We start from the raw sequence: 23,851 nt of genomic DNA, 5'->3' as shown, positions 1-23,851 counted from the left end.
AGAACCTAAGCCATCCCCTAAAACCCTGGCAGAGTTTGCTGTGGGGCCGGAGGCCCGGACATGAGTCCTAAGGAGTGGGAACGCATCAGGATGTCAGAACCCTGACCTGGAGACTTTTGGAAGTTGGACCAGGTGAATAGATCTGCTAGAGAAGCAGCGCGGCTCAGGGGAAAGAGCCCGGGCTTGGGAGTCAGAGGTCATAGGTTCGAATCGCGGCTCTGCCCCTTGTCAACTGGGTGACTGTGGGCAAGTCATTTCACTTCTCTGGGCCTCAGTTCCCTCATCTGGAAAATGGGGATTAAGACTGAGCCTCACGTGGGACAACCTGATTACCCCGTATCTACCCCAGCGCTCAGAACGGTGCTCTGCACATAGTAAGCGCCGAACAGATACCAACATTACTATTATTATTATTATAAATTCCTCTTCGGCCTTCAAGGCCTTCCCCGACTAAGCTCGCATTATTCCTTCTCCCTCTCCCTTCTGCGCCGGCCTTGCTCTTGGGCTTTAACCTTTTATTCACTCTTCCCTCGGCCCCAAGCATTTAAGCTCATATGAGTAATTTATTTCTTTATATTAATGTCTATAGACTGCAAGCTCCTTGTGGGCGGGCAGTGCATCTCCCAACTCTGTTGTACTGTACTCTCCCAAGTGCTTAGTACAGTGCTCTGCACACAACAAGCAAGCATTCAACAGATACCACTGACCGATTGATTCTCTGCCAGTAAACTTTCCCTTTCATCCATTCAATCCTATTTATTGAGTGCTTGCTGTGTGCAAGGCACTGTGCTAAGCGCTTACGTAGGCTCCTCCTTCTCTTCTCCATCTTTAACTGGATCAGGAGGCCAGGGAACAGTGCTGCCAGCAAGATTCACTAACTAATGGGATTTACTGATTGGGCAATTTGGTGACCCCTCCATCCTAACGATGACGATGAGGGGATAATAACGTACCAAGCACCGTACTGAACGCCGCGGAAAATACAAGACAAGCAGGTTGAACACAATCCCCACTTCACATGGGGCTCACAGTCTAAGGAGGAGGGACCATCAAGCATTTAATCCTTATTTGACAGATGAGGAAACCGAGGCACAGAGAAGTTAAACGGCCTGACCAAGCTCACGTAGAAGGCAAGCGGGAGAGCCAAGATTAGGATCCAGGTCCACGGACTCTCACGTCAGGGCTCTTCCCACTAGGACACCTCGCTTCTCTGAAGACAGGGACTCTCCAGGGGCATGAGAAAAGGCCTCAGTCAGGCACAGCGTCAGCCTTCCGACCCGTCTCAAGGCCTCTTCTCAGAAGAGGATCTCACGTTGACCACACCCTGCTGTTGGGAAAATGAGCTATCCAGCCCCCGAAAGCGGAACGCCATCCGAGGAGTCAACCCCTTAAATAATGTCACGGAATATCGAGGGTTCTATCCAAGAAGCGAGAAGAGACGGATGGAAGAAGAAAGGCAAATCAACTGTGAAACCGGTTAACGTGCAATTAGAAAAGAATGACTTATCTACGTGGCATTCAGTATTTAATGAAAACAATATTCAACAGTGCACGGCATCGTTGAACAACACTGCGGTATCTGTCTGATAAGCACATTAATTAAATATTTCCAATCTAATGGACCAGTTAGATATTATCTCCCTGACAATTCAGTTCTCTGCCTTTAATTGCCATGTATACTATGGCATAATAGCATACTTGCTCAAGTGGAGATAAAGCTTCTCATTCGAAGTTTTCAGGGCTACCCGGTTTAAAAATGAATGAGAAAACAACATTTATTAGAATTGTCTATCGTCATCCTTTGTGGACAATAATGACTGATATAAATCCATGATTGCTGCGATTCTTGGGTCAGGTCAGTGGTCCACGTCGCCAATGGAGGCCCGGAATATTTGAGGGAATCGGAAGCAGGGTTGCGTAGTGGCTAGAGCACGGACCTGGGAGTCAGAAGGTCGTGGGTTCTGATCCCTTTTCCATCACTTGTTGCCTGTGTGACCTTGGGCAAGTCACTTCACTATGCCTCAGTTCCCTCATCTGTCAAATGGGGATTGAGACTGTGAGCGCCACGTGGGACAGGGACTGTGGCCAACCCGATTTGCTTTTATCCACCCCAGGGCTTAGTACAGTGCCTGACACGTAGTAAGTGCTCAACAAATGCCATAATCATTATTACTTTATACTGGTTTCCTCTTGGATCGCCATCCTCGTGGTAAAAGATGGCCCACCCACCGCCCCTAACTTCTCCCTCGACTTTCCTGACTTTCCCTGATGCCATAAACCTGTACCTACCCTGACACTTAGCACACAGTGAGAGTATAATAAATGCCACATTTAAAGGGCTGCATATAAAAACCTAAAGTGCAATGGGAAGAGGCACGTGCAACAGGTGGAAATGAAGCGTGGCCCAGAGGAAAGAGCACTGGCCTGGGAGTCAGGAAGCCTTGGTCCTAATCCTGGCTCCGTCACTTGCCTGCTGGGTGACCCTGGCCAAGTCACTTCACTTCCCATTTCCGCATCTGTAAAATGGGGATTCAACCGAATCCCATTTTCCAGCACTCTACCAGTCTCGACTATGGAAGGGAGAACCAAGCGGAGGCCGACCCACTCCATTCCTAGCTTGGGCAGTGGCTGGCGAGTGGAAGGCAATCTGCCACGAGTCAAAACTCATCCGTGCCGGGCAGCTGCGGCACGGGAGAGGGTCGAGGGCGGAGACTCGGGTTTACGGCAGGGAAGGAAGCAATAGTAAACCGCTCCCGTATTTTTACCAAGAAAACGATGGTTACGCTACCAGAACGACGGCAGGTGGAGGTGGGGCATTTTGGGAGGGTTGTGTCCATGGCGTCGCTGTGGGTCGGACACGACTCGACAGCATAAGACGACGACAACAAGATGGGGATTAAATACCCGTCCTTCTTTCCCCTTGAACAGCCCCATGTGGGATATGGACTATATCTGATCTGACTGCTTTGAATCTACCCAACACTTAGTAAGTGCCGAACAAATACCACGTTGATTACTATTATCTTTGCATGTTTTCTCCTGACCCCGACGGGGAGGCTCGTAACCAAGACGCTACGAAAGGTCGCTGCCGCGGACGGGACCGGAAACTCATCAGATCACTCGCGAGACAGTCCGCTGAAGGCGGTGGGGGCCGAGGAGCTCCTGTTAGAAGAGTCTAATTAGATAATTGTTCGGCTCAAAGCTCTCGGCCTCCGATTAAATAAAATCCCAAATAGTTTCCGTCTGTCTCTGATAATTAGTGCCTTTTGTGCCTGTGACATTTAAGCCCAACGCCGGGATTCGTTCGGAATTTTCACCTCGGGGAAGACGGGTGCGCCGGGCTTGGTCTTTAGGGACTGAACGCAATTAAAATGCAATCGAATTAGCGGCTTCTTCCCTCCCGGAGGCGGCGGGGCAAAATGCAAAGGAGCCTCCCAGCTGGTCGGAGCGCCATCTTCCCTTCCGCGGTCTGCGTTCCTTCCTCGCCGCCGGATCGCCCCAGAAATCCGGCTCCAACAGGCAGGCCGCTGTTGGAGCCGGGGCCATAGGTGTGAGGGCTTTGGGCAGACGACGGCAACCTGGGGGTACCCGAATGCTGAGGAAGAGGTGCCCGGGGTGAGGCAGGCCCACCCCAACACTCGCATCCGGAGTTTTCCCTCGAAACATCCGGTGGCAAGACCTCCGTGCCTTTCTGTGACTGTGGGCAAGTCACTTAACTTCTCTGTGCCTCAGTTACCTCATCTGTAAAATGGGGATCAACTGTGAGCCTCACGTGGGACAACCCGACTACCCTGTATCTCCCCCAGCGCTTAGAACAGTGCTCGGCACATAGTAAGCGCTTAACAAACACCAACATCATTATTATTATCAGTAGTAATTATTGAGCGCTTACCGTGTGAGAGCACTGTAATAATAATAATGTAATAATAATAATGTTGGTATTTGTTAAGCGCTTACTATGTGCAGAGCACTGTTCTAAGCGCTGGGGTAAACACAACAATGGTGGTATTTGATAAGCGCTTACTGTGTGCCAAGCACTGTTCTAAGCACTGGGGTAGATACGAGGTTATCGGGTTGTCCCATGCTGGGCTCACGGCCTTAATCCCCATTTTACAGATGAGGTCACTGAGGCACAGAGAAGTTAAGTGGCCTGCCCCAAGTCACACAGCTGACCAAGTGGCGGAGCTGGGATGAGAACCCTCAACCTCTTGACTCCCAAGCCGGTGCTCTTGCCACTGAGCCACGCCGCTTCTCTACCAAAGCGGTTGGGGGAGTAATAATAATAATGTTGGTATTTGTTAAGCGCTTACTATGTGCAGAGCACTGTTCTAAGCGCTGGGGTAGACACAGGGGAATCAGGTCGTCCCACGTGGGCCTCACAGTCTTAATCCCCATTTTACAGATGAGGGAACTGAGGCACAGAGAAGTTAAGTGACTCGCCCACAGTCACACAGCTGACAAATGGCAGATTTGGGATTCGAACTCATGAGCCCTGACTCCAAAGCCCGTGCTCTTTCCACTGCGCCACGCTGCTTCTCTGTACAGTGCAGCAGAGTTGGTGGACGGAGTTTCTCCCACAATTAATCAGCGGTACTCAGTGAGCAAACGCTCTGGGCAGAGCACAGTACTAGACACTTCAGAAAATCCAGTTCAACAGAGTCGGCGGCCACGATCCCGGGCCCGTAGAGAGCTTACAGTCGACGCGGGGAGACAGAGGAGATTAGAGATAGGAGAAATAGTAGAGTAAAAGAATATTTACGTACGTACTTTGGGGCTCAGACTTCATATCGACAAGGCTCTTGGAAAAACAATACGGTGAAATCCGGGGTAAACACGCTCGGGAGAAGTCTCAGAGGAAATAGGATTCTTTCTAAATCTCCATGAGAAAAAAGCCTTGCAGTTTACCAACATTTGAGTTGATTTACTCAGCTTAAACTAAACCGATACATTATTCATATTAACCGAAGGATATAAATAATGCCAATTTTATCTCCAAAAGATATTTTTAAAAGCTCACTGCAAAGCCAGCCATAAGTCACTGCCAATGTAATATCAACTCATCAGTCGCCAAGATTTCTACGGATTTCTACGGACTGTTCTCCAGCTCGGTGGAGGGGGTTAGGTGAGTGCTCGCTAGAAGAGCAGAAATTTAAAGGGACTACAGAACGTTAAGAAGGGGTCTTGGGGAACTCAATAAATATCACCATTATTATTACCACTAATAGGTTTTACACACACACACACACACACCCATATCGGTAGTCACATATCGGTAGTCAGATTTCGGTATATATGATAATAATAGCATTTGTTAAGAGCTTACTGTGTGCCAGACACTTTTCTAAGCACTGAGGTGGGTAAATACAAGATAATCAGGTTGGACACAGTCCCTGCCTCACCCAGGACGCCCAGTCTTAACCCCCATTTTACAGATGAGGGAACTGAGGCACAGAGACGTTAAGTGACTTGTTCAGGGTCACAGAGCAGATAAGTGGGGGAGACAAGATTAAAACACAAGACCTTCTGATTCCCAGGACTGTGCTCTATCCACTGGGACATGATGCTTCTGCATATATATATATAGAGAGAGAGAGAGAGAGAGTGAGAGAGAGAAGCAGCGTGGCTCAGTGAAAAGAGCCCGGGTTTGGGAGTCAGAGGTCATGGGTTCGAATTCCGACTCGGCCGCTTGTCAGCTGTGTGACTGTGGGCAAGTCACTTAACTTCTCTGTGCCTCAGTTACCTCATCTGTAAAATGGGGATGAAAAACTGTGAGCCCCACGTGGGACAACCTGATCACCTTGTATCCCCCCAGCACTTTGCACATAGTAAGCGCTTAACAAATACCACCATATATATATATATATAGTAATGGTATTGATATTTACTGGACACCTGTTGAGTGGAACACCGTGGAACACAATGTACTAAAGCATTTGAGGGAGTCGGCGTTGCGATTAAATATATCGAGTGCCCAGTGGGTACCGTCGGTTTAGTGTCCAACCAAACGCTTGGGAGGTACAACGGAAGAAATTGATGTTGACCTAACTGTTTCACGACCCTAAACCCAAGAACAGACCTTCCTCTTGAATTTCAGAACCCTTGGCCTAATTTCAATGGGTGCTCTGGGGCTCTCGATCGATCGACTGGACATCGGTAGCCGAAAGCGGCCACGACACATTCCTGTCAAAAACTGATTTCTAGGAGCCACTAAGGGGGAGTCATTGCTCAACCCTGAGGAAACCCCGGAGGTTCCGACTTCCCACCGAATAGCCAATCACGGAGCCAAAGAAACGAAGGCCAGAACCACTGGCCCGCTAATCCATCTCTCTAGACAGCACCGGACCACTCGCTCTCGACGTCTTTGCTCTCAGTGACTCGTCCATTTCAGTTCCAAAGAAATTAAGCAATCTTTTCCCTCATCTTTTGGGAGATCTACCTACAGAACGGATCAGACTTCACAGCTCAAATGGAAAACAATCGGGGTGTCCTGTCCTAAGAGAAGTCCGCGGAATTCATCTAGCCACTTGATTTTACCAAATATTTGCAGAGCAATAAAAATCTATCTTCGAATATACAGTTTAATAAGCATATACGCATACACGATGAAGACGAGTTTAAGAAAATATAAACGAGGATGAGTGGAAAAGCGGACACCGATCTGCTGTGGGATCTCGGCCAAGTCGATGAATTTCTTTCGGCCTCGGTTACCTCATCTGTAAATGGGGAGTCAATATCTGGTCTCCCCTTTAGACTGGGAGGCCCGGATGGGACACTGCGTCCGACCCGATTATCTCGTGTCTCCCCCAGCAGCTTAACACAGTGCTTCGTACATCGTGAACCCTCGATGAATATATAACGACTGGCTGGCTGACTGACCGCGCGCCCACCAGGAGCCACCCTGAGACCGAACCCATGGGCAAGCGGGACCCTTCTGGTGGCTGGGATACTGGGAGAGGTCCGGGGGCTTGTCTCTAATAAACTCAGAGGTCCGGTTCTGGTATTCTGCCTCGGCCTTGGCCACAGAGCAGCTGCCCAGGACTCTTAACAGGTTCTTAGTCTTGAACGAGCAGTAATAACATGCAGCGGTTGTGTACTCCGAGCGGAGCCTTGAGGCCACGGCGAAGGACGACGACGTTTAGCATTCCTTAATGTGCTCCGTCCAAGACCCCCGCAGCTTCGTAAAGAGCCATTTCTACAGGAAACATTCTCTCAGGCCTCGGCCCCTAGAGAAGCAACAGAGGAAACGAAGCTCAAAAGTAGAATGCTAACACCTTCCTTTGGGAAGATGCAGTGGGTCAGAAATGAAAGCAGCTGTCTCTCTGGTCATTCCCCTGATCTGACAGCCATTTGCAAAGGGCGTCTTGGGCATGTCCGGGGCTGAGGAGTCCCCAAGGAAGACAGGGACGGGGCCCAGCAGCCTCAAGAGGAGCGATGGGACAGGGCGTGAGAAGCAGCCGTGGCTCAGCGGAAAGAGCCCGGGCTTGGGAGTCAGAGGTCATGAGTTCGAATCCCGGCTCTGCCACTTGGCAGCCGTGTGACTGTGGGCAAGTCACTTCACTTCTCTGGGCCTCAGTTACCTCATCTGTAAAATGGGGATTAACTGGGAGCCTCCCGTGGGACAGCCCGATGACCCTGTATCTCCCCCAGCAGTTAGAACAGTGCTCGGCACATAGTAGGCGCTTAACAAATACCAACATTATTAACTGGGTCACCTTAGTGCAAGGACTTCCAAGGCCTCAGGCTAAACAGGGGGATCCCCCAGATGCATATGCATGTATATATATACACACACACACAAAAATAAACATATATACAAGTATATAAAAAATATATATTATATATATTCAAAAAATACATCATGTATAATCTATGATTTGGAGCGTATATACACACATATTTAATAACTGCTCTTAGGAAAACGATTGGCTAGCCTGCATTAAAACCATATTCTGCATCTTTTAAGACAAACGCAGCCACAGACAACAGTGATAATAATAACTGTGTTTTTTCTTAAACACCATTTTCTAAGGTCTGAGGTAGATACACGATAATCAGGTTGGACACAGCCCTTTAGGGGCTCCTGATCTGAGGCCGGAAGAGGGGGACGGGCACTGGCTTTACGTTCAAGAAAAGGCAAGTGCAGAACGGCTCTAAGAGCCTCAGTGCCAGAATGGTGAGAACCCGCTAGTGGTGAACCCCCCCAACTAACAGACGCGCCAGGCTGAGGAGAGGGGGGCGGTTAGCTGAGCCGACAGCGGCCGTGACTGGACGTCCTAGGGGCCGCTGACACTTCTTGGGGACCGGCGGGCGAGCGAAGCCCCTTTGCCTCGGTGGGTCTGCTCAACCCTAATGGGACTAAATGACTGCTTCCGAATTACATTTTGTCCTCTGGCAACGGAGCTGTTGTTTCTTGTTTCATGATCCATAAAGATCCATCAGCGGTCTTTCCTGAGCCGTTTTCGTGTTCGGATTTCAGTCTTCACGTCGGAGCAGAATTCGGCGCCAAAGACAGCGCGTACATCCCGTGGTTCTCTCCCTCCACAGCCCTGATCCCAACTGGCCTTGGGAGGGGTTGGAGGGCGGTGGGGGGGTGACGGAGAGAAGCATCGTGGCGCAGAGGAAAAAGCCCGGGCTCGGGAGTCAGAGGTCATGAGCTCGAATCCCGACTCTGCCACTTGTCAGCTGTGTGACCGTGGGCGAGTTACTTCACTTCTCCGTGTCTCAGTCACCTCATCCGTAAAATGGGGATTAACTGTGAGTCTCACGTGGGACCACCCCATTACCCTATATCTCCCCCAGCGCTTAGAACAGTGCTCTGCACATAGCAGGCACCTTCATGCTAGTTAATAGTGAAACACTGGGCTAGTCTGCCACTTGGCCCTGACTTATTGGCATTGAGTTAGTTGATTACCGTACATAATTCCGTTTCCTCTGAGTCAAGCACCGTCTTGGGGTCGGGGGTAGATACAAGGTAATCAAGTTGAACACAGTCACTGTCCCGCAGGCTTGTGATCTAAGAGGGAGGGAGCGGGGGTACTCTATCCCCATTTCACAGAAGAAGAAACCGAGCTCCAGAGAGGGGAAATAACCTGCTGAAGGTCACGGGGCCGGCCGAGGCCAAGCTAGGCTCAGAACCCCTTTCTCCTGGCCCTGTGATCTTTCCAAGAGCACAATGCCACCGTCCATTATGAACGATGGGGGACTCGGTCGTCAGCGTAGAGCCGAGCTGGGCCCCGACAGCCCTCCAGGGACAACCTGACAGCAGAGTGGAGTGTCGAGCGTTGCGCCCCCAATAATAATAATTGTGGTATTTTTAAGCGCTTACTATGTGCCAGGCACAGAAGCAAATCAGATTGGACAGAGTCCCCGTCCCACACGGGGCTCAAGGTCTTAATCTCCATGTTACGGGTGAGGCAACCGAGGCAGAGAGAAGTGATCTGCCCAGGGGTCACACCGCAGACCAGTGGTGGAGCCGGGATTAGAACCCAGGACCTTTTGACCGCCAAGCCCGGGCTCTACCCACTAGGCCATACTGGAGCAGCCCTTCTGGGGGGCAAGATTTCCAGTTCCGCCAGCTGACGGGCAGGGGCTGGTACCCATCACACCCCCAGCTCTGGCCATCCACGGGGACGGCTGGCAGTTTCTCAGTCAGCTAATCAGTCAATCAGCTCCTCCCGAGGTTTGCAGCTGAGCTCTGACCTCACCAGACAACAGGGGATGGTGGTGCCATCTGCTTCGCTGCTTCTACCCTGCCCCCTCCAGTCCCCCACCCCCCCGGGCACTAAAGAGCAGTTGATGTTTTGACGGTTAAGTTTCATTACGTGATCACAATCATTCCTGGGTGTCGGATGACCTAATCAACGCGCAAAGAGGTTTCAAGATGCCGGGACAGAAGGTGCAAAAGAAGTATAAAATGGCGCGAAGGATGACAGCGAAACGCCTTGTGACTCTCATCTGATTTCAGTGTGTCAAGACACTCTCCTCCCTTCACTTTGAAGCAGGGGAAATCACTAAGTAGACCTAAGCCTGACCTAGACCTACGCTTAAGGCAGCCAAGTCCGAAGTCTAGCATTCCCACAGTCCCGTGGGACAGGAGCTGTGTATGATCTAATTATCCCCCGCCTTGGCACACTGCTTCGCCCAGAGTAAGAGCTTCAACAATAACCCCCTGTTTAGAGATGAGGAAAATGAGGTCCTCAGAGGGCTTGGGCAAGTCACTGTGGTGCTCTGGGCCTTGATTTCCTCATCTGTAAAATGGGGATGAGATACCTGCTCTCCCTACCTGGTCCTGTCCTCGCAATATCCCTGTGAAGTAGGGAAGGGACAGGTCTGGTTAATCCCCATTTTAGAGACGAGAAACCTGAGGGCTGGAGAGGTTGGCTGGCTTGATCAAGGTCACACAGCAGGCCAGGGGCAGAGTCGGGTCCAGAGCCCAGGTCTCCCAACTCCCGAGCCCATCCTGGTTTCCCAGGGCCCTGTTGCCTCCCAATCCTTAGAGCTCTTTCACGAGAATAACTCATCCAGTGATCTTGAAGAGGCTGCTGCTCTGTGGATAAGGAGAGTTACTAAACTCATCATCATCAACACCGTCGGCAGCCTATTTATTAAGCGCCCCGCAAGACGTCAGGTACGAACAAAACCTTCCGCTTCTGAAGGGCCCTCCGTGGTAATTTATCACGACAGATGTCGACAGCGGTGTCCAGTTATCATCGGTCCGGGGGGGTAAAGCTGGAACCTCTCCCGCCTGGGAAAATGTCGCCTTCCAGCGGGTTCAATCTAATGCCGCTTCAGGGTTGACGTTATCTTCCACTTCTAACTGTCAAACCGGACTAACGGAATCGTTCCTTGCTTCCTGCAACCATTCGGGGGAAATCACGGGAAGCCAAAACTGCCAAGCACGGTAGTCCCCATCCCCAGTTCCCGACCCTAATGTTGTCCCCCTACCCACTCTCCTGATTCCACTGAGAGATCCATCCACCTCAATCCGGGGGTGCTGGTGTTTGTTAAATGCTCACGATGTGCTAGGCGCTGGGGTAGACACAAGAGGCGGATTGGGCACAGACCCTGTCCCACCCAGGAGTCTACGCCTTGAACGCCATCACTCCACCACTTGAGGCTGTGGATGATTCTATGGGTCCCATTAGACGGGGGTTGCGTCTCCCGCCTCTATACCGCGCTCTCCTAGGGACTTAGTACAGTGCTCTGCACACAGTAAGTGTTCAACAATTACCACTGAATTAGCCCGGACAGGTCGACACCCCTTTATTGGTAAAGGTTTGCAGAGGCAAGATGGCAGCCCGCTTTCCTCCTCAGAGACCGTCGTGGCTCTAAGGGAGAGAGGCAGGGGTCTGGCAGACTCCCATTAGCTCCCAATGCCCGCTGATTGCCCCTGAGGTGGGAGAAGCAGGCAGGCCCAGGAGAGGGATGGAGGAAAGACCCTGATGAACCGCCACTGTTCCCCCGTCGCCACTCGGCCCCGCCTTGGAAGGGAGAGACAACGAGACAGGCTGGAAGTGACGCCGTGGTCCTAGTCTGCCCCTGAAATGAAATTCTTCTCGGCTAGCCGGGTCCACACAGTTCCTCCTCCCTCCGGGATTGCTGGAGAGGAGGGAGCGGGGAGAACACGGCTGAACTCTGGGGTCCCGCGGATGCCACCAACACCAACGGGGGTGGCCCGCTACTGCAGCACTTATATCACCCGTCCTGTGTGATCCTGAGCACTTCTGTTTCTAGTTATGTCATAGTACATTCAATTTATTTCTTTTATTCTCTATTGGCACGTTTTTCAGCTTGTCTCCCCCATTAGAGTGCATGCTCATTAAGGAACCGATCAGTGGTATTTACTGAAGGCTCCCTGAGTGCGGGCCACTGTACGAAGCCCTTGGGAAGATATGATAGAATAGAAATGGTCGACAATTGCCCTCAAAGAGTGTACGATCTACTGTGACTTCTCTATTCTGTACCTCCCAAGTGCTTAGAACAGTGTATCACACCGCTCAGACACGCAGTAAATACTACAGATTGCCACACTGATGGCGGGAGTGAGTCCTAGGGTGCAATTACTTGCTCCCTGTGGGCAGGGAACGAGTCTACCAACTCTGCTGCATTAATCTCTCCCAAGCATCTGGCACAGTGCTCAATACACAGCGAGTGCTCAATAAATGTTACTGACTGATTGATTCATTCATTCCACCTCTGGGCAAACATCTGCCCCTGGCTACCAATGAACACAGAGGACCCCAGTGAGGAGAAAGGTGCTGAACTCCTGTAGAAGAAAGATGCTAAATAAATTTAAAGTAGTATTATAGATTCTCCAACAAATATTTGATCGGATGTGCAAAGAATTTCCATGAATTTTTAAGAGATTCAGAGAAAAAACAGTCGGGGAGAGGCCTTTCCAGAAAGAAGCTGGACCCTGATCATTTATACTGTGCAACCAGTAACTGGGTCATCCCCATTTTACAGTTTAAGGGCGGTAATAAAATTACCCTCTGGAGGCAGGGGACGGCAATCTTGCGGAGCAAGGACAAAAATCATTAGCATTTCGCCTGCCCTTTCGGGAGAAGCAGACTTGACTGGAGACGTGTCAAGAACGGGTCCCTCCTTCGCCCCGCCGCCCCCCATTCCCTCCAACCACACACACACTGAGCGTCCATCAACTCTTATTTCCTGCCACTAAAATCCAGGTCCCTCCTGGGAACAAAGAAGTCAAGCCAAGCTCCTCCTGCTGCCTCATTCTCACCTCTCTCGGTGCCTCCCCCCGGAGATCCTCTGGGCAGGGAGGAGAGGCCATGTGAGTGGCACTTGATGACCGCCGGAACTGGCACCAAGAACTGAAATTGCTCCAAAGTCCCGCCCCGCTGGCGCTCTGATTGAGAACCAGCCCGGGTTCCGCGCAGGCGAGGTGTCGAGCGGCCCCTGTGCGCTTTGCCCCGGCCACTCTGGTCTGTCCGTATTCCCTCTTAAGGTGACGGGTGGGTCTGAAACCACCACCGAACCACGAGGCCGTGAGTTCTTGGATACCCCGTCCCCGACCAATCCGTCCAGTGCCGTGACCCAGCCCCCACCAACCACAGAAATACTTTCCTGCGCTTCATAGGGCTTCGCGTGAGAGGCTCTCAAAATGCTACCGAGCTAATTAAACAAACATTAATTAAGCAATTCTCAGTAGAGGCATGGATCAAAAAATAGGTTGCACTGTGCCAATTCGCCAGTGGGGAGGTGCCCACCAATGACCTGTGCAAGGGCATAGTGTCAGTCCGGACGAGAGACAGTTCCACGGAGACCACGAGAAGGAAGCCCCTCTTCTGGGGTCCGGGAGGGCTGGGGAGGAGGGCGGAAATCCATTGGCTGGGGGTGGTCCCTTCCCCAGAGAGTGAGCTCCGGGTTTCCTCCGTCCCTGACTGACCCCCTCGGGGAAGCTACCGACCCGAAGACCACCTTTACCAAACTACTCCTAATTTGGGGGTTTATAACATATCTACTCTGCGCTAGGCGCCGGGTTAGAGAGAAGATAACCGGATTGAAGACCGTCCTCGTCCCCTACGGGGCTCAGGACGTATGACGTTAGGAGACTGGTGGTCTTGTCCCCATTTTACAGGTGAGGAAACCCAAGCTCAAAGAGGCCTCGAGACTTGCCCGAAGAAACACAGCAGGCCCGTGGCAGAGCCGGGACTCGAACCTGTGTCTCCTGCCTCCTATTTGGGGGCTTTTTCCACTCTTGGTTGGAACTACTTGGCAGGGCTGAAGGAGAGGAAGGAGACTGTGGGGTGAGGTGGGGTCGGGGAGGGGAAGACTAGCCCCAGAAGGAAACCTAAGTAGGTCAGTTCTCAGGGACACATAGACGGGGAAGGCCTCCTGGTGTGCCCTGCCTTGCCAAGATCCCTCCAGCCCCGGGGATGCTGCCCTCCTCTCCCCATGTCCTGGGCCAGAGCAGCAGGATGGCCTAGTAGATGGGGTCAGGAGACCGGGCCTCAAATCCCAACTCGGCCTCTTGCTCGCTGTGTGACTTGGAACAAACCACTTCGCTTCTCTGTGCCTCCGTTTCCTCATCCGTAAAACAGGGATTCGATACTCGTTTCTCCTCCCCCTTAGCCATGAGCCCTGTGTGGGACAGGGACTGTGTCCAATCTGCTTATATCGGAGCTATCCCAGGACAGCGCTTGGTACACAGCGTTTAAGAAATCCCGTCATTATTATTATTTTCAGAGAGAATTCCCTCAGAGCAGCCAAGACCCAGAAATGAAACCGAAATGAATCCAGTGTTGGACCTGGCAGGAACTCTCCCTCCAACCTGTCCCGTGCCAAGATTCAAGTTTCACATCAATTTATTTAGGGTTCAGATCAACCCATCAACAGTATTCACTGAGTGCCTGCTCCGCGCAGAGCACTGTACTAGAGAAGCAGTGCGGCCTAACGGAAAGAGCACAGGCCTGGGAGCCAGGAGTCCCGGCTTCTAATCCCGACTCCGCCACTTGCCCGCTGCGTGATCTCGTCCGTGTCACTTAACCTCTCTTTCCACAGTTTCCTCACCGATGATACAGGGATTGCATTCACGTTCTCTCTCCCCTTTAGGCTGAGAGCCCCACGGGGGACGGGGGGTGGGTCCAATCTGTTTATCTTGCACCTACCCTAGTGCTTAGCACATAGTAAGCACTTAACAGCGTGACTCAGTGGAAAGAGCCCGGGCTTGGGTGATGGAAGCAATGGGTTCGAATCCCGGCTCTGCCACTTGTCAGCTGTGTGACTGTGGGCAAGTCACTTAACTTCTCTGTGCCTCAGTTACCTCACCTGTAAAATGGGGATGAAGACTGCGAGCCCCCCTTGGGACAACCTGATGACCCTGTATCTACCCCAGCGCTTAGAACAGTGCTCCGCACATAGTAAGCGCTTAACAAATACCAACTTCATTAGCAAACACCACAATTCTTATTTTTGTTGTTCCTAAAGTGTTTGGGAGAGTCCAGTAGAGAGTCCGGGTAATAAACCGGATCTCTGTCCTTAAGGAGCTTACAGGTTAGAGGAGAAGAGTGACATAAAATAATTTCCAGATCTAATAAAGGAATGAAAAAAATCAATCAAAAGTATTTATCGAGCGCTTACTACGTGCGGAGCACTGTACTAAGCACTTGGGAGAGTACAATACAGCGGAATTAGTGGAGATGTTCCCGGCCCATAGTGAGCTTAGAGTCTGGAGGATGAACTTACAGTTTAGATGTTTATCTAATAGGATAAAAGCCGAAATGTGCAGAGGAGTTGCAGAGAGTGGGGGAGGATGCAGAGGTGTGTATCTGGTGCAGAAATACTTAGGTGCTAGTTACGGGGATATAAATTTGCCATGATGAAAAAAAACTTCACTTTGCTAAAAAAGAAAAAAACTTTAATCTCTTAAAATAGCTTTATAAAAAAGATGAAAAGCAACATTAGCGCGCCTCCAAGATGTGACCAGCTTTCTTCTTCCAGGAAGACACAGCAGAAAGGAGACATAACTACATGTTTGCACCATTCTTTCCCAAATCTGAAGGGGTATTTCCTTTTATCAAAGAATGCTGGGGGTCTAATCACTCAGAGAGACAAAAGATGTTTAATCAGCGAAATCATTTTTCCCTTCAAATGGGCTTGACAAGAACATGGTTTGGGAAGATGTGGACTGATACCAGAAATGCTGTGGGTGAAAGGGAAAACTACATTTCTGGAGGGCCTGTCTTGAACATTTCAGTGTGTGGGAACAAGGCTAGAGGGAAATGATGCCGTGTGAGGGATCAGGGGTAGAGGGAAGTGTTACAGGGTGAAGGGAAGTTTTGTTGCAAGGAAGCAGCGTGGTGTAGTGGAAAGAGCATGGGTCTTGGAGTCAGAGGACCTGAGTTCTAATCGCCGTGCCACCACCTTGCCTGCTGGGTGACCTTGGGCAAATCATTTAATTTCTCTGTGCCGCAGTTTCCTCATCTGTAAAATGAGGATTGAGTGTCTGTTCTCCCTCCTAAGACTCTGAGCCCCACGTGGGACAGGGACTGTGTCTAACCCGATGATCTCGTATCTATCACAGCGCTCAACACAGTGTTTGACATAGAGTAAATATTTAACAAATGCCACAATTATCACTCTGTTATTATGGTGTCAGGGGAGGAAGCGGAATTTTCTTCCTTCCGTAAGAGGGGCTTGGAACTGCCTGAAAACATCTGCAGGCAGCTGCCAGCGAGCTGTCCCGTGACAATCCTTAGCCTGCAATCCTCCCTAAAATTATTTTTATACCTTTCTAGGATTAGCTTTCCGCTTAAAATCAGCTGAAAGTGACTCAGATGGCACAGCCCATCAGAGCCACTCATCTGAGTCTTGGCTTCTTGGTGAACAATGAATCAATCAGAGCTTCTTGCAGCTCATTATCCCAAGCAGAATCTTGTACAATCAATCAATCAAGTGTACTTATTGGGCACCCAGAGTGAGCAGAGCACCGTACCAGGGCTCGGGAAAGTTACGAATACAGTTTGCAGCTTGCAGTAAGCAGTGCTTTCAAAATGGGATTCTTACTTACTGCAGATCTTCAAGCTAAGACCTAAATGTTATCGACTGTTGCAATCAAAAACACCGCCCACCCCCTGCCCCGAGCAGCAGGGACAGGGTTTGATTTCCACCTGTGCACGCTCTCCCGGAGTTTAACATAGTGCTCTCTACCTAGTAGGTGTTTAATAAATACTCTATTACCACAGTGTCCTGGGTGCTGAACACCGTCCTAATTTGGGAGCTCTGAATAAAATAGGCCTTCGATCAGGGTAATTTACTATCGAGCGGGAGTGGGATCGTTCTTCCTGAACCCAGACTGGCTGGGTCTGGCCCACATCAATGAGTTTTAGAAACATCTCTTTAGAGGAGATGTTTTCATTGGCAGTTTCAAATGATCTTTCTCCTTAATACCCTTCCCTTCCCGAAGAAACAGCCCCCGAAGCCCATCTGAAGCACCACAACTTTATCCTTAGAAAGGCAGAATTTCAATTACCAATAGGGATGGGCTTGTCGGTCCGATAGGGAGAATGGCAATTACATTTAATTGCGGGAAGATAATATAATTTTTGGAAGACCATCGTTTCGACTATTGCGTTGTGCCTTAAAAATGGCTCCCGGGGGTTAGAGAGGCTTACGGCTGATCCTGCCAGGCCCGCCCTCAGGCTGTTGCTACTCATAATGCGCAGCGGCTTGCTGCCGTTCCGAAAATAGCTTCTGGGACTACTCCCTGCCACAGCCTATGAGGGGAAGAGGAGAAGGGTGAGGAGGAGAAGGAATCCTGGTGGTAACGGTAACGAATGAACACTTACGGAGTAAAATGCTCTTAAAGGAATGCTTGGGAAGGGCAACGAAATAGTAAGATTTAGCCCCAGCCCATAGGGAGTGTCCACGCTGACAACAGTAATCACTGAGTTAATGAGGATGATAATAATATTACGGCATTTCTTAAGCACTTATTATGCGCCAGGTACTGTACTAAGCATTGGGGTGGACACAAGCAAACTGGTTGGACACAGTCCCTGTCCCATGTGGGGGTCACAATCTCAATCCCCACTCTACGGATGGGGGGACTCAGGCACAGAGAAGCAAAGTGACTTGCCCAAGGTCATACAGCAGACAGGTGGAGGAGCTGGGATTAGAACTATTTGTCAAGTGCTTGCTATGGGCCAAACACTGTGCTCAGCGCTGGGTTAGGTACCATGAAATGAGATTTAACTCAGTCCCTGCCCCCACGCAGGGTTCACAGTCTAAACGGAATGGAGAATCCCCAGTTTAAAGCTAAGGGGACCGAGAAGCACAGACAAAATCAACTCATCCATCATTCACACTTACGGCTATAGATCAATTACTTCGCAGTGACAAAACAACACTGAGCAATGTATTACCATTTTTCTTTCATAATTCCACCTAGGGAATCATTAACCCAAGCCAAGAATCCCGAAGAATAATTTGGAAAGTGGCATTTCATCTATCTGCCGATCGAGGACTGCCTTTGGGAAACAGAACTCCGGGCACCCGACTGCGCGAACCATGACAATCCACCAAGGAACTGCCAGTGGAATCAAATTGAGGAGGGGAAAGGGGTGAACGTCTTTCCTTTAAGGTTTTCCGGTATGTCTACCGCCTCTGTGGCTCCACGGCTTTCCAGTTGGATACCGTTGCCTCCGCGGGTCCCCTGAAACGGGAGTCTCATCCTGCGTGGGGTCGGAATGAAGCTCCACCGCCAGTGCCGTGCCACCCACGCGATTCTGGTTCTCTTCCCGCTTTCTGACTCTCACGGGGGTGAGCGTTCCCTGAAATTGGTTTCCCGTGGAATGCTACACTTCATCCAGGGGTGACTTCCTACCGGGCTACCCAGAACCCAGATGGGGAAACCGATGGGAGAGAGAGACCCGAGGAGCTCCGGACCCCTCGTTTACCAGCTTTCAGTGCTGAGCAAATGGCACCTCGGGCTGCAGATGAGAAAGCAGCTTTCGCTCAGCGACTCAAGGTATCCAAGTAGGCACACATAGAAGTCTATTTATATACCCAAGTACACACTCCTCTGCTTCTGAACCAAAAGGCTTGGGGAGAAACTGTGTCAAGCAATGACCTGACTAGAAATATTCAGAGTAAATTTTAACATGTGTACATTTACGTAACTTATAAACTCCCCCCGGCTTGTTTTTACCAGTTCAGATGACCACTATACACAGAGAGGACCAAAGATAGACAGATCTGACTGCACGGGTCGTTTGCCCACGGAGTAAATGATAAACACTTACCCCTCGTTCCGTCTCTCTCAACCTTTCCTACCCGATCTCTTTCTCTCTGCCTCAGTCTCCTTCTCAGTCGTACTCTCTCTCACGCTCATTTCTTCATCTTCCTTGTCCCCCCTCAACCGAAAAAGAAAAAGGGATTGTTGGGGGGGGGGGGGGGCAGGATATTTCAAAACTCGGGGAAGGAGAGGCATTTCGCCGTAATTGCAGAAAAGCGGGAAAGCTCTTCCATTAAAGGGCACTTACCAAGCAGCCAAGCCCGAAGGACTGGTCTTCTCCGCTAAGAGCCCAAAGCCGAAGGGATCCGTCTGTATTGGGGACAAGATAGCGCAGGGGACAGCACCACTCAGCTGGACCACTAGATGTCTCAACTAGATTCAGGGATGCGGTGGAAGCCCGAGGGCCCATTCCATTCCTTTCTAGAGGAATGACCCCCCGGAACAATTAACCGGAGATGTCCCAGCCCCGTCGGGCTGCAAAAATGACCCCCGTCGCCGCCCCTCGCAACGGAAACCCTGGTTCTGACGGGAGACCGTCGGACCCGCCGACGGAAACCACTTTTTATTCAGGTAACACGTCCCCTTTCCGATCTCTAAATCCTACTCGGATGAACTTTCGCTCTCTATTGCCGACCCCCGGGAGACGGCTCCAGATCTAGGAGAAACTCTCAGGGTGGGGCCCGGAGCAAAGGTCGAAACCGAAGAGGGGGTCAACCGGGAGGGGAAACGCTCGGCCGACAACCATTATTCCAAACCCCGAATTTTCCCAGAGTCTCCGGGCAATAGGTTCCAGACCAGTCTCATTCGAGATAGGGGGAATGCCCGAGGGCAAGAGTTGGGGATTCTTGAAACTTCATCCAATAGGCTGCTGCTAAAGAAATCAAAGACCGACTCGCCCCCCCGGATCCTAATTCCCTTCCATAGTGAAGCCGCTTTGCGTTTCCTTCACTTCATTCCAACTGACAGCCCTCGTTCATTGAACTGCCTAGGGAGGATTGGCACGGGGCGTCCACCCGCCGGTCGGAGCCAGCGTGGGAAACCCGGTCCGGGGCAACTGCTACAGGTGCTGCCCGTTGGCTGTCCACGCACCCTGGCCGGAAGATCGATCGGTTCATTTTGTGGAGAGACGGGCCCCATCGTGTCTCGGGATAGGCCATCTGAAGGATGGAATTCTACTTTCCCCTTCCTGGAAGATCTCGGCTCCAGGCCGACGGGGCCCACCCAGCTCGGTCCAAACTCCCGCGGAAACGGAAGACCGTCGTGACCTCCCGACCGGCCTTGTCCCCCGGTGCCCCTGCTCCCTGGCCTTCCGATGGCCAAAGGAGAACCGTCGCTTTTCTCTTCTCGTCAGTTCTGCTGTTACTACAGACACAAGGTTGAGGTGTCCCGACCCGACACGATGGCGACCGCGACGAACCTGGAACCCCAGTGGATTCCCCAGTTTGTCTCTGGGGATGGGCCCAGGCCCGGAAGGCGCAACTTTGTCAGCTGGTGCCACTGCCGGAGTCCGTCGTGCCGGGTGACTCCGTGGACAGAGCAGGGGTGGTAACGGGATGACCCCGGGAGCGGTGGGAAGTGGAGAGGGCAGACGCAAAACCTTCCGCTCGGCAGCAGGGAGCATCTGGAATCAGAGACTGCTAAAGGCGGAGTCGGTTCTTCTAGCGCCTGGGCCCGAAGGCCCGGATGGCAGCACCGTCGGGCTGGAGAGGCCCGCCCGGGGGAGGAACGGGACTGAGGGGGTGTCTGAGGCGAGGGGTAAAGCCGGCCCACCGCCCCAACACAGCCGGTACCTACCGGAGCGATGGAAGCCAAGGCCCTCTCCTCCCGGCTCCCCAGCCTCTGGGTACAGAGTGTGGTCTGTGCCGTACAAATTGGGGAATTCTTAGGAGAACCTAGAGGGGTGATCTCTAATTTGTTTCCATTTGAGAGCATGAAGGCAGCCTCAGGGATGAAGTGTCTTTTAGTAGTGTGCTCCCTCTCTCTCTCTCTTCCTCTCTCTCTCGGCCCTCCCCATGCCTAACTCTGAATCCCCAAGCCACACCATCTCCACATCAACTGATCTTCCCAGCACCTTGCCGGGCTGGTCCCCGGGCACCGGGCAGGGTGGGTGGAGCGGAGGATGAGAACTGCCCAGGGTGGCCAGGAACTCACATGATGAGCTGCTGCCTTGGTAGGACTCCTCCTTGGGAGGCCCGAATGGACCGGTGCAGGCGGGAGGAGCCGACGACCCAGAAGGGCCAGCCAGAGCGTGAAGGCGAGAGTACGAAACGCCCGCCTCACCTACGGGAGGCCAAGGGAATCCTCCGCGCTGGACTCTGCCACAGCCCGCGCGCACACGCACAGCGGAGTTCATGTTTTTGCAACCAGAATTGAGCATGAAGGGCAAACTTCAGAAGTTTCACAAACCTTGCTAAAAACCAGTTTCAACCCCTGCCTCCACCAGTCCCCGGGGCTAGTTCAGAACCACCCCCCCGGCCCCCTTTACGGCCCCCAGTGTTCCCCCACGGCGGGAGAGCGCGTTCCTGGTCCTCGCCGCCGTGCAAGCGGACCCGCGTGAGCGTCCGAGGTCAGGACGAGCCCTCTGGGGGCCCCCGAGGGTGGGCGCTGATAGCTCCTGGCACCCTCGGGGGGTCTGGGAGAGATGCCCGTGTTCTCGCCGGCTGTGAAACTTCAATCAGCCAGAACGTCTCCCCCAGCCAGCCGCGATCCCTCAAAGCGGCAGCCTCCGGAGGCCGGGGGAGCCGTTCCCTGCCCTCGGCTTTCAGCACGAAACCAACGACAAGGTCGCCGGCCACTCACCCGTCCAGGTGGCCACCTCCCCGGGACCGTCCGCCTTCCGAGGTGGCTCCGCCGCCGCCGGGTTCGGAGAGCTGCCGGGGGGGAGGACGAGCGGCAGGGCCGTCGCGGCCGGTGGCCGCGACGGCAATGTGTCCCTGCTCCCTCTTCAGCCGGTTCCCGGCGCCGTCTCCCCCATCCCCCAGGAACGAGCGTGGAGCCGAGGCCTCGGCCAGAGCGGCAGGGCTGTGGCAGACTGCAGCAGCGAGTGCTGCACTTTGGGAGCAGAGGCAGAAGTCCCTCTGTGTGTGTGTGTGTGTGTGTGTGTGTGTGTGTGTGTGTGTGTGTGTGCATGCGTCGGCGCTAACTGCACACACTCATCAGCTTCAGGCTGGGAGCCGTGCCGCGCATACAGAAAGGAGCTCGTGCAGGGCACGGTCGGTGTTCCCGGACCCGGGCCGGGCTGCAGCCAGAGCCGCCCCGGTGACCTTCCGGGATGGACTCCCGCCGGGCGGCCCATCGATGACAGATCCATCCCTCGATATGCGGGCGGCAGGAGGGGAACCTGGGGAGAGGAAACAGGGCCTCGCTGTAGAGAAACGAACTTCGCGCCGGGCGCACGCGGCAGATTCTCTGCCAGTTGGGGACGGCTCGGACAAGGACTCTTTCGGGAGGACCGGGGTGGGACGGGACCGCCTTCGCAATGGGGACGGAACCAGAACTTGCCGAGGGGCCTGAACCACCATGACAGGTCACCAACCGGTCCTCTCCCTTCTCGGGGACCAGACGGCCACGCTGGGGGTGTCGAGACCAAGGAAAAGTCTCCAATCGTTTCCGTGGGGGGTGTTTTAATTATTTTTTATGATCTTTACTGAGCACTTACTACGGATCAAACACTATTCAGAGAGCTGAGGTAGATTCAAGGTATTCGGTTCAGAAGCAGTTGTATCCCACGTGGGTCTCACAATCTTAATCTCCATTTTACAGATGGGGTAACCGAGGCACAGAGAAGTTACGTGACTAGCCCCAGGTCACACAACGGACAAGTGGCGGATCTGGGACCAGAGGCCAGGTCATTCGGACTCCCAGGCCCGTGCTCTATGCATTAGGCCATGCTGCTCCTTGTTTTATTGTATTCTCCCAAGTATTCAGTAGAGTGCTCTGCGCGAGGTAATTGCTCAATCAGCACGAATGACTGACCGACTGCCAGGGCCCCTGAGCTTCTCCTCTGCCTACCAACCCAGCCCCTCACCCCACCATGGAGGAATCAGTGGGGGGTGGCTAGAATTCAGCCTGGACGCTGTCCTTGATTAGCTAATAAGGCCGGGCTAGCGGAAACCCGCGCTGCGATCAATACCTAGAGCCGGCCTCCCATCAGAAATCTCCAACTGCCCAAGATACGGAGGGGAACTTTCGTCAGTGAGTCCGGCTTTCCCACCTCCGACCCAGCGGCCGCTGCCAAATCTCCCCAGGCCCGCGTCTGACATCCATCAATAAAGAAATCACAGACAATTAGCGAGGAAAAATATTCATTAGGCCTTCTATCCCATCTCCTCTGGGAAGGGAGAATTTGTCTCTGCCAGATGGAAACCACTGAACCTTCATTGCGTTTCTGAACACTTTGGAGTGCTTGTACTCCTGCTGATGTAGAAATGTACGTCTGAGCGGTGATTAAACAGCGGTCTGTCCCGTCTCTCCTTTAAACCGCTGGAAATATTCTTCCCAGTTGGGTGGAGATCCACGTCAACGCTTTTTTTCCCCCCCAGTACCAGCTGTAATATCGTGTTTACTCCACTCTTTCTGCTCTAATCCCCCGGTGACAGCCCATATCAAAGGAGAGAAATTATTTACAACCCATAGGTCCTGTGGGCAGCGCGTGCAATTTCTCTAGAAATTAACGACCCCCACCCGGTGAGTTGTTTCACCTTTTTCATCTTTCGTGTGGGAAGATCCGGAGACCGAGAGGCAAAATCGAAAACAGCGGCAGACTCGGCAGCGGGCAGGCCCACTGGCGGAGCAGAGGACCAGCTTCGGGTAGACGGGGGATGGACGGGATGGCTAGCTCCTAATCGGTCCTTTCGATCACTGTCTCTATCTGTTGCCGACTTGTCCATTCCGGGCGCTTAGTCCAGTGCTCCGCACATAGTGAGCGCTCAGTAAATACTACTGAATCAATCAATCGGTCAATCAGTGATATTTAATGGGTGCAACGGAGAGCACAACCCTTGGGAGGGTTCAACAGAAGCAAGGCGCATACAAACAGTGGGAGACAGACAAGAATGATTTACAAACATGGGGAGCAGGAGGAATCACAAGGAT

The 23,851-nt window shown here is 52.3% G+C and overlaps 1 protein-coding gene across 1 annotated transcript in view; it reads right to left on the bottom strand.

Moving 5' to 3' along the window:
* The window catches only part of TENM4 (teneurin transmembrane protein 4), a 343,194-nt gene extending 321,352 nt beyond the window's left edge, over positions 1-21,842 (bottom strand). The window contains 1 exon segment of the mRNA XM_039915009.1: positions 21,557-21,842. The gene's annotated coding sequence lies outside the window, so the exon portion shown is untranslated.
* Positions 21,843-23,851: the final 2,009 nt, after the last annotated feature.

Source organism: Ornithorhynchus anatinus, chromosome 20 (assembly GCF_004115215.2).
Source record: "Ornithorhynchus anatinus isolate Pmale09 chromosome 20, mOrnAna1.pri.v4, whole genome shotgun sequence".
NCBI classification, from domain to species: Eukaryota; Metazoa; Chordata; class Mammalia; order Monotremata; family Ornithorhynchidae; genus Ornithorhynchus; species Ornithorhynchus anatinus.
Note: the sequence above shows the minus strand (reverse complement) of the source record. Positions and strands in the feature narration are given on the sequence as shown.